Below are 11,104 nucleotides of genomic sequence, written 5' to 3'. Positions count from 1 at the left end.
GTCATTTCCCCAAACCCTCCCGCATCCCTCCCGCCGCCCCCTCTATGCCTCGTCCATGGCCGACGCCCCGCCAAATTCCGGCAGCCTAGCCGTCGACCCGCCCACAAAGGTGAAGAAGAAGGCGACCAAGGCGCCAAGAAGCCGCGATCGGAGTGCACGCCGGAGGAGATCGCCAAGTTGGACGCGGAATCGGCGAAGAGGAGGGAACAGAGAGCGGTCGTCAAGGTCAATGCCGCCGCGGCCAAGTTCACCGCCCAACGCGATGCGATGGAGGCCGCGCGGCGCAAGGCCGCGCGGCGCAAGGCCGCGGTCGACGAGAAGGAGGACCTCGTCAACAAAGCGCACACCCTCCTCATGCTTGGCATGGGCCGTCCATCCGGGTTTCCTGCAGCGGCCGTCGGCAGGGCGAGCACAGACTCGTCGGTCGCCCGGCCTCCGCACTGCCAGTCGCGGACCGCGCCCATGTCGCCCGGCTTTCCTCCGCCAAGGCACGACGGCCAGACCCGTTTCTCGGGGTCGCCGGACATGGGCTTGTTCGTGCCGTCCACACCGCGCCCCGCGGCCGTCATCGACCTCAACGTCACGCCTGGGTCTAGCAGCGGCGGCCGGTCATCCATCGAGATGCAAAGAAAGCAAGCACGGGCACCATGCCCCCCGCGTCTTCTTTGACGGAATGCCAACACCAACGACAATGGTCAACGTGAAGGAAATATGCCCTAGAGGCAATAATAAAGCTATTATTTATTTCCTTATATCATGATAAATGTTTATTATTCATGCTAGAATTGTATTAACCGTAAACATAATACATGTGTGAATACATAGACAAACAGAGTGTCACTAGTATGCCTCTACTTGACATAATACATGTGTGAATACATAGACAAACAGAATGAATACATAGACTAGCTCGTTGATCAAAGATGGTTATGTTTCCTAACCATAGACATGAGTTGTCATTTGATTAACGGGATCACATCATTAGAAGAATGATGTGATTGACTTGACCCATTCCGTTAGCATAGCACTTGATCGTTTAGTTTGTTGCTATTGCTTTCTTCATGACTTATACATGTTCCTATGACTATGAGATTATGCAACTCCCATTTACCGGAGGAACACTTTGTGTGCCACCAAACGTCACAACGTAACTGGGTGATTATAAAGTTGCTCTACAGGTGTCTCCGAAGGTACTTGTTGGGTTGGCGTATTTCGAGATTAGGATTTGTCACTCCGATTGTCGGAGAGGTATCTCTGGGCCCTCTCGGTAATGCACATCACTTAAGCCTTGCAAGCATTGCAACTAATGAGTTAGTTGCGGAATGATGTATTACGGAACGAGTAAAGAGACTTGCCGGTAATGAGATTGAACTAGGTATTGAGATACCGACGATCGAATCTCGGGCAAGTAACATACAAATGACAAAGGGAACAACGTATGTTGTTATGCGGTCTGGCCGATAAAGATCTTCGTAGAATATGTGGGAGCCAATATGAGCATCCAGGTTCCGCTATTGGTTATTGACCGGAGACGTGTCTCGGTCATGTCTACATTGTTCTCGAACCCGTAGGGTCCGCACGCTTAAGGTTTCGATGACAGTTTCATTATGAGTTTATATATTTTGATGTACCGAAGGTTGTTCGCAGTCTCGGATATGATCACGGACATGACGAGGAGTCTCAAAATGGTCGAGACATAAAGATTGATATATTGGACGGCTATATTTGGACATCAGAAGTGTTTCAGGTGATTTCGGAGAAAATCGGAGTGCCGAAAGGGTTACCGAAACCCCCCGGGGAAGTATTGGGCCTTAGTGGGCCTGAGGGGAGAGAGAGGGCAGCAGCCCAGGAGGTGGCGCGCCCCCTCCCATGGGGAGTCCGTATTGGACTAGGGGAGGGGGCGCGGCCCCTCTTTCCCTCTCCCCCCCTCTCTTTCCTTCCCCTTCCCTCTTCCTAGTTAGACTAGGAAAGGGGAGTCCTACTCCTACTAGGAGGAGGACTCCCCCCTCCTTGGCGCGCCTCAAGTGCCGGCCGGCCTCCCCCTTGCTCCTTTATATACAGGGGCAGGGGGCACCTCTAGACACACAAGTTGATCTTCGTGATCGTTCTCTTAGCCGTGTGCGGTGCCCCCCTCCACCATAATCCTCGATAATATTGTAGCAGTGCTTAGGCGAAGCCCTGCGACGGGCGACGGTAGAACATCAAGATCGTCACCACGCCGTCGTGCTGACGGAACTCTTCCCCGACACTTTGCTGGATCGGAGTCCGGGGATCATCATCGAGCTGAACGTGTGCTAGAACTCGGAGGTGCCGTAGTTTCGGTGCTTGATCGGTCGGGCCATGAAGACGTACGACTACATCAACCGCGTGGTGCTAATGCTTCCGCTTCTGGTCTACGAGGGTACATAGACAACACTCTTCCCTCTTGTTGCTATGCATCACCATGATCTTGCGTGTGCGTAGGAAATTTTTGAAATTACTACGTTCCCCAACAGTGGTATCAGAGCCTAGTTTTTATGCGTTGATGTTGTGCACGAGTAGAACACAAGTGAGTTGTGGGTGATATAAGTCATACTGCTTACCAGCATGTCATACTTTGGTTCGGCGGTATTGTTGGATGAAGCGGCCCGGACCGACATTACGCGTACTCTTACGCGAGACTGGTTCTACCGACGTGCTTTGCACACAGGTGGCTGGCGGGTGTCAGTTTCTCCAACTTTAGTTGAACCGAGTGTGGCTACGCCCGGTCCTTGCGAAGGTTAAAACGACACCAACTTGACAAACTATCGTTGTGGTTTTGATGCGTAGGTAAGAACGGTTCTTGCTAAGCCTGTAGCAGCCACGTAAAACTTGCAACAACAAAGTAGAGGACGTCTAACTTGTTTTTGCAGGGCATGTTGTGATATGATATGGTCAAAAAATGATGCTAAATTTTATTGTATGAGATGATCATGTTTTGTAACCGAGTTATCGGGAACTGGCAGGAGCCATATGGTTGTCGCTTTATTGTATGCAATGCAATCACGCTGTAATGCTTTACTTTATCACTAAGCAGTAGCGATAGTCGTGGAAGCATAAGATTGGTGAGACGACAACGATGCTACGATGGAGATCAAGGTGTCACGCCGGTGACGATGGTGATCATGACGGTACTTCGGAGATGGAGATCACAAGTACAAGATGATGATGACCATATCATATCACTTATATTGATTGCATGTGATGTTTATCTTTTATGCATCTTATCTTGCTTTGATTGACGGTAGCATTATAAGATGATCCCTCACTAAATTATCAAAGTATAAGTGTTCTCCCTGAGTATGCACCGTTGTGAAAGTTCTTCGTGCTGAGACACCATGTGATGATCGGGTGTGATAGGCTCTACGTTCAAATACAACGGGTGCAAAACAGTTACACATGCGGAATACTCAGGTTAAACTTGATGAGCCTAGCATATAACAGATATGGCCTCGGAACACGAAGACCGAAAGGTCGAGCGTGAATCATATAGTAGATATGATCAACATAGTGATGTTCACCATTTAAACTACTCCATCTCACGTGATGATCGGACATGGTTTAGTTGATTTGGATCACGTGATCACTTAGAGGATTAGAGGGATGTCTATCTAAGTGAGAGTTCTTAAGTAATATGATAAATTGAACTTTAATTTATCATAAACTTAGTCCTGGTAGTATTAGCATATCTATGTTGTAGATCAATAGCTCGCGTTTAGCTCCCCTATTTTATTTTTGATATGTTCCTAGAGAAAACTAAGTTGAAAGATGTTAGTAGCAATGATGCGGATTGGATCCGTGATCTGAGGTTTATCCTCATTGCTGCACAGAAGAATTATGTCTTTGATGCACCGCTAGGTGATAAACCTATTGTAGGAGCAGATGCAGATGTTATGAACATTTGGCTAGCTCAATATGATGACTACTTGATAGTTTAGTGCACCATGCTTAAACGGCTTAGAATCGGGACTTCAAAGACATTTTGAACGTCATGGACCATATGAGATGTTCCAGGAGTTGAAGTTAATATTTCAAGCAAATACCCGAGTTGAGAGATATGAAGTCTCCAATAAGTTCTATAGCTAAAAGATGGAGGAGAATAGCTCAAGCAGTGAGCATGTGCTCAGATTGTTTGGGTACTACAATTGCTTGAATCAAGTAGGAGTTAATCTTCCAGATAAAATAGTGATTGACAGAATTCTCTAGTCACCATCACCAAGTTAGTAGAACTTCATGATGAACTATAATATGCAATGGATAACGGAAACGATTCCAAGCTCTTCGTGATGCTGAAATCAACGAAGGTAGAAATCAAGAAAAGCATCAAGTGTTGATGGTAAACAAAACCACTAGTTTCAAGTAAAGAGACAAAGGGAAGAAAGGGGAACTTCAAGAAGAACGGCAAGCAAGTTGCTGCTCAAGTGAAAAACCCAAGTCTGGACCTAAGTCTGAAACTCAGTGCTTCTACTGCAAAGGGACTGGTCACTAGAAGCGGAACTACCCCAAGTAATTGGCGGATAAGAAGAATGGCAAAGTGAACATAGGTATATTTTGATATACATGTTATTGATGTGTACTTTACTAGTGTTTATAGCAACCCCTCAGTATTTGATACTAGTTCAGTTGCTAAGAGTAGTAACTCGAAACGGGAGTTGCAGAATGAACAGAGACTAGTTAAGGGTGAAGTGACGATGTGTGTTGGAAGTGGTTCCAAGATTGATATGATCATCATCGCACACTCCCTATACTTTCAGGATTAGTGTTGAACCTAAATAAGTGTTATTTGGTGTTTGCGTTGAGCATAAATATGATTGGATCATGTTTATTGCAATACGGTTATTCATGTAAGTAAAGAATAATTGTTGTTCTGTTTACATGAATAAAACCTTCTATGGTCATACACCCAATGAAAATGGTTTGTTGGATCTCGATCATGATGATACACATATTCATAATATTGAAGCCAAAAGATGCAAAGTTAATAATGATAGTGCAACTTATTTATGGCACTGCCGTTTAGGTCATATTGGTGTAAAGCGCATGAAGAAAATCCATGCTGATGGGTTTTTGGAATCACTTGATTATGAATTAGTTGATGCTTGCGAACCATGCCTCATGGACAAGATGACTAAGACTCCGTTCTCCGGAACAATGGAGCGAGCAACAGATTTGTTGGAAATCATACATACTGATGTATGTGGTCCGATGAATATTGAGGCTCGTGGCAGGTATCATTATTTTCTGAGCTTCACAGATGATTTGAGCAGATATGAGTATATCTACTTGATGAAACACAAGTCTGAAATATTTGAAAAATTTAAAGAATTTCAGAGTGATGTGGAGAATCATCGTAACAAAAATAAAGGTTTCTACGATATGATCGCAGAAGTAAAATATTTGAGTTACGAGTTTGGCTTTCAGTTAAAACAATGTGAAATAGTTTCACTACTCACACCACCTGGAACACCACAGTGTAATGGTGTGTCCGAACGTCATAACCGTACTTTATTAGATATAGTGCGATCTATGATGTCTCTTACCGATCTACCACTATCATTTTGGGGTTATGCATTAGAGACAGCTACATTCACGTTAAAAGGGCACCATCTAAATCCGTTGAGATGACACTGTATGAACTGTGGTTTGGCGAGAAACCTAAGTTGTCGTTTCTTAAAGTTTGGGACTGCAATGCTTATGTGAAAAAGTTTCAACATGATAAGCTCGAACCCAAATCGGAGAAGTAGATCTTCATAGGATACCCAAAAGAAAATGTTGGGTACACCTTCTATCACAGATCCGAAGGCAAGTTATTCATTGCTGAGAATGGATCCTTTCTAGAGAAGGAGTTTCTCTCGAAAGAAGTGAGTGGGAGGAAAGTAGAACTTGATGAGGTAACTGTACCTGCTCCCTTATTGGAAAGTAGTTCATCACAGAAATCTGTTCATGTGACTACTACACCGATTAGTGAGGAAGCTAATGATGATGATCATGTAACTTTAGATCAAGTTATTACCGAACCTCGTAGGTAAACCAGAGTAAGATCCGCACCAGAGTGATACGGTAATCCTGTTCTGGAGGTCATGTTACTTGACCATGACGAGCCTACGAACTATGATGAAGCAATGATGAGCCCAGATTCCGCGAAATGGCTTGAGGCCATGAAATCCGAGATGAGATCCATGTATGAGAACAAAGTATGGACTTTGATTGACTTGCCCAATGATCGGTAAGCCATTGAGATTAAATGGATCTTCAAGAGGAAGACGGACGCTGATAGTAGTGTTACTATCTACAAAGCTAGAATTGTCGCAAAAAGATTTTTGACAAGTTCAAGGTGTTGACTACGATGAGAGTTTCTCACTCGTATTTATGCCTAAGTTTGTCCGAATCATGTTAGCAATTGCCGCATTTTATGAAATCTGGCAAAATGGATAAACAAAACTGCATTCCTTAATGGATTTATTAAAGAAGAGTTGTATATGATGCAACCGGAAGGTTTTGTCAATCCTAAAGGTACTAACAAAATATGCAAGCTCCAGCGATCCATCTATGGACTGGTGCAAGCATCCCGGAGTTGGAATATACGCTTTGATAAGTTAATCAAAGCATATAGTTTTATACAGACTTGCGGTGAAGCCTGTATTTACAAGAAAGTGAGTGGGAGCACTACAACATTTCTGATAAGTATATGTGAAAGACATATTGTTGATCGGAGATAATGTAGAATTATTCTGCAAAGCATAAAGGAATATTCTTCAAAGAAAGACCTCGGTGAAGCTGCTGGCATATTGAGCATCAAGATCTATAGAGATAGATCAAGATGCTTGATAAGTTTTTCAATGAGTACATACCTTGACAAGATTTTGAAGTAGTTCAAAATGGAACAGTCAAAGAAGAAGTTCTTGCCTGTGTTACAAAGTGTGAAGTTGAGTAAGACTCAAAACCCGACCATGGCAGAAGATAAAGAGAGAATGAAAGTCATTCCCTATGCCTTAGCCATAGGTTCTATAAAGTATGCCATGCTGTGTACCAGACCTATTGTATACCCTGCCCTGAGTTTGGCAAGGGAGTACAATAGTGATCTAGGAGTAGATCACTGAACATTGGTCAAATTATCCTTAGTGGAATAAGGATATGTTTCTCGATTATGAAGGTGACAAAAGGTTCGTCGTAAAGGGTTACGTCGATGCAAGTTTTGACACTGATCCAGATGACTCTAAGTCTCAATCTGGATACATATTGAAAGTGGAAGCAATTAGCTCGAATAGCTCCATGCAGAGCATTGTTGACATAGAAATTTGCAAAAATTTTACGGATCTGAATGTGATAGACCCGTTGACTAAACTTCTCTCACAAGCAAAACATGATCACACTTTAGTACTCTTTGGGTGTTAATCACATAGCGAAGTGAACTAGATTATTGACTCTAGTAAACCCTTTGGGTGTTGGTCACATGTCGATGTGAACTATGGGTGTTAATCACATGGTGATGTGAACTATTGATGTTAAATCACATGGCGATGTGAACTAGATTATTGACTCTAGTGCAAGTGGGAGACTGAAGGAAATATGCCCTAGAGGCAATAATAAATTTATTATTTATTTCCTTATATCATGATAAATGTTTATTATTCATGCTAGAATTGTATTAACCGGAAACATAATACATGTGTGAATACATAGACAAACAGAGTGTCACTAGTATGCCTCTACTTGACTAGCTCGTTGATCAAAGATGGTTATGTTTCCTAACCATAGACATGAGTTGTCATTTGATTAACGGGATCACATCATTAGGAGAATGATGTGATTGACTTGACCCATTCCGTTAGCATAGCACTTGATCGTTTAGTTTGTTGCTATTGCTTTCTTCATGACTTATACATGTTCCTATGATATGAGATTATGCAACTCCCATTTACCGGAGGAACACTTTGTGTGCCACCAAACGTCACAACGTAACTGGGTGATTATAAAGGTGCTCTACAGGTGTCTCCGAAGGTGCTTGTTGGGTTGGCGTATTTCGAGATTATGATTTGTCACTCCGATTGTCGGAGAGGTATCTCTGGGCCCTCTCGGTAATGCAGATCACTTAAGCCTTACAAGCATTGCAACTAATGAGTTAGTTGCAGAATGATGTATTATGGAACGAGTAAAAAGACTTGCCGGTAACGAGATTGTACTAGGTATTGAGATACCGACGATCGAATCTCGGACAAGTAACATACCAATGACAAAGGGAACAACGTATGTTGTTATGCGGTCTGACCGATAAAGATCTTCGTAGAATATGTGGGAGCCAATATGAGCATCCAGGTTCCGCTATTGGTTATTGACCGGAGACGTGTCTCGGTCATGTCTACATTGTTCTCGAACCCGTAGGGTCCGCACGCTTAAGGTTTCGATGACAGTTTCATTATGAGTTTATATATTTTGATGTACCGAAGGTTGTTCGGAGTCCCGGATATGATCACGGACATGACGAGGAGTCTCGAAATGGTCGAGACATAAAGATCGATATATTGGACGGCTATATTCAGACACCGGAAGTATTTCGGATGATTTCGGAGAAAGCCGGAGTGCCGGAAGGGTTACCGGAACCCCCCGGGGAAGTATTGGGCCTTAGTGGGCCTGAGGAGAGAGAGAGGGCAGCAGCCCAGGAGGTGGCGCGCCCCCTCCCATGGGGAGTCCGAATTGGACTAGGGGAGGGGGGCGCGGCCCCTCTTTCCCTCTCCCTCTCCCTCTCTTTCCTTCCCCCTTCCCTCTTCCTAGTTAGACTAGGAAAGGGGAGTCCTACTCCTACTAGGAGGAGGACTCCCCATCCTTGGCACGCCTCAAGGGCCGGCCGGCCTCCCCCTCCTTGGCACGCCTCAAGGGCCGGCCGGCTTCCCCCCTTGCTCCTTTATATACAGGGGCAGGGGGGCACCTCTAGACACACAAGTTGATCTTCGTGATCGTTCTCTTAGCCGTGTGCGGTGCCCCCCTCCACCATAATCCTCGATAATATTGTAGCAGTGTTTAGGCGAAGCCCTGCGACGGTAGAACATCAAGATCGTCACCACGCCGTCGTGCTGACGGAACTCTTCCCCGACACTTTGCTGGATCGGAGTCCGGGGATCGTCATCGAGCTGAACGTGTGCTAGAACTCGGAGGTGGCGTAGTTTCGGTGCTTGATCGGTCGGGCCGTGAAGACGTACGACTACATCAACCGCGTTGTGCTAACGCTTCCGCTTCCGGTCTACGAGGGTACGTAGACAACACTCTCCCTTCTCGTTGCTATGCATCACCATGATCTTGCGTGTGCGTAGGAATTTTTTTGAAATTACTACGTTCCCCAACACAACGACCCCTTCTACAACCAGTACATGGAGGACGTGATCTTCGAGGGTGGGCATGATCGTGCCTACGACCCCGACGAGACCCAAAGTCAGGATGGCCGTGCCCAGTACGTCCCCGATGAACGGAGCAGAGCAGCCGCTGGCTCTGTTGCCGGCGTGATGAACTGGGCCGCTAGGCTTGGCATTTGAAAGTTGTTCCTTTTTAAAAAAAATAGACGTGGACAGGATGGGGCAAACGGATGCGGCCGTGCGCTAGGCGCACGACCACCGCATCCCAGGACACGCCCAGACACGACCTCATTGCCCTACCCAAACGGACAGAATCCGGACAAAACGGATGTCCATTTAGTGTCGCGCGGTGGAGTTGGCCTTATGCAATATCACGCACACGATCATGATGTGCCACAAATCCTTTTGATGTCAGAATCGTACAAGCCCACGGACAATGGCAAAGCGAGTTTGTAGATCCCCAAATGCCCGTCTGACATCCTTTCTACATGTTTCTTGACGCCTACCAAAGCTAATATTCTTATTTCGGGGAGATTGGGGGAGACAGGCTTGCTCGTTTTGTTTCGCTGGACTCGACTCTGGGTGGGCCTTTTTGGTGAGATGGGTGCAATTCTAATGGGTAGTTTGGGAATCTTACATTCTTAAGAAGTTGATCCTCACTACTACCTATTCTCTCAACATGCAGCCTGTCCACATCATCATCCAACCACGTCAGTAATTATTGTCATGTATACATGCATTATGTAGGCATGCGTGAGGTGCAATGCAACCTTCCACCACAGCGTAATTGCTCATGCTATCTTCTGACCATTTCTCTATATAAAAAATAACATGACCCCAATGTATTAATTAACTCAGAAAGGCCCTTCATAAATTGTTCAATTTGCTCGGATGGTGTATCAGCCGTTTAGTTGAGGCTTTCAATAGCGTAGTTCACGGTGCACCTCTGACCCTTTCCCTTCCTCTCTTCGGCTTCCTTCTCTCTTTCTTCTAATTAATTGGTAGCCGAAGAGCACCACAGGGTAACTACTATTTCTTCCCTTATCTACCATTCTACCCCTTGTGTTTTCAATCCCACCACAAACGATCACCCGACATGGCTGCTCCTCTTCTCCATCGACCCATCTCCATATTCCCCTCTGATTGCGTGGTGCGACGCGAGCAGCACGATGCAGTCATCGAAGAGGCCAGCAGTGTATGGGACAAAGGAGCTGACCAGGGAACCATCGAGGCTAAGAACCAACCATGGACGGCATGGGGACGAAAGCTCAAGACCGACGGACCTTCCCTGCAGTGGCGCCGCTCCTGGCCGAGGAATCCAACGAGGGAGGAGCAGTGCGGTGCCGGAATGATGTCTACGGCGCGCCAGCACTTGCAGACAGCGGCACACCGAAAGAGGTCAGCAACGCCATGCACGCGCGCAAGGATCTCTAGTACGACGTCCTCCTGCAGCCTCACCAAGTCACCAGCGAGTAGGCTTCCGGGTCCCTCACCTATCATCTCTTTCACCGCACTCCGGCAACCTCACCAAAAAGAGCACCGCGCAAGTGTGTGTGTGGTATTCTACTTGTATCACGTATGCAGGCAAGCATGCTTTTTTTTTTCTAATTACCCTACGTACGTAGCCAATGGATCCTAACTAAGAGACACATCAGATCATGTTGATATCTTTCCGTCAGGATTTCTTCGTGGTCAATCAGTTTGTTTTCATTTGCTTATACTCAACTTTCTTTCTACTA

Source organism: Triticum aestivum, chromosome 6A (assembly GCF_018294505.1).
Source record: "Triticum aestivum cultivar Chinese Spring chromosome 6A, IWGSC CS RefSeq v2.1, whole genome shotgun sequence".
Lineage (NCBI taxonomy): Eukaryota > Viridiplantae > Streptophyta > Magnoliopsida > Poales > Poaceae > Triticum > Triticum aestivum.
The sequence above is the reverse complement of the archived record's forward strand: the minus strand, read 5'-3'. Positions refer to the sequence as shown.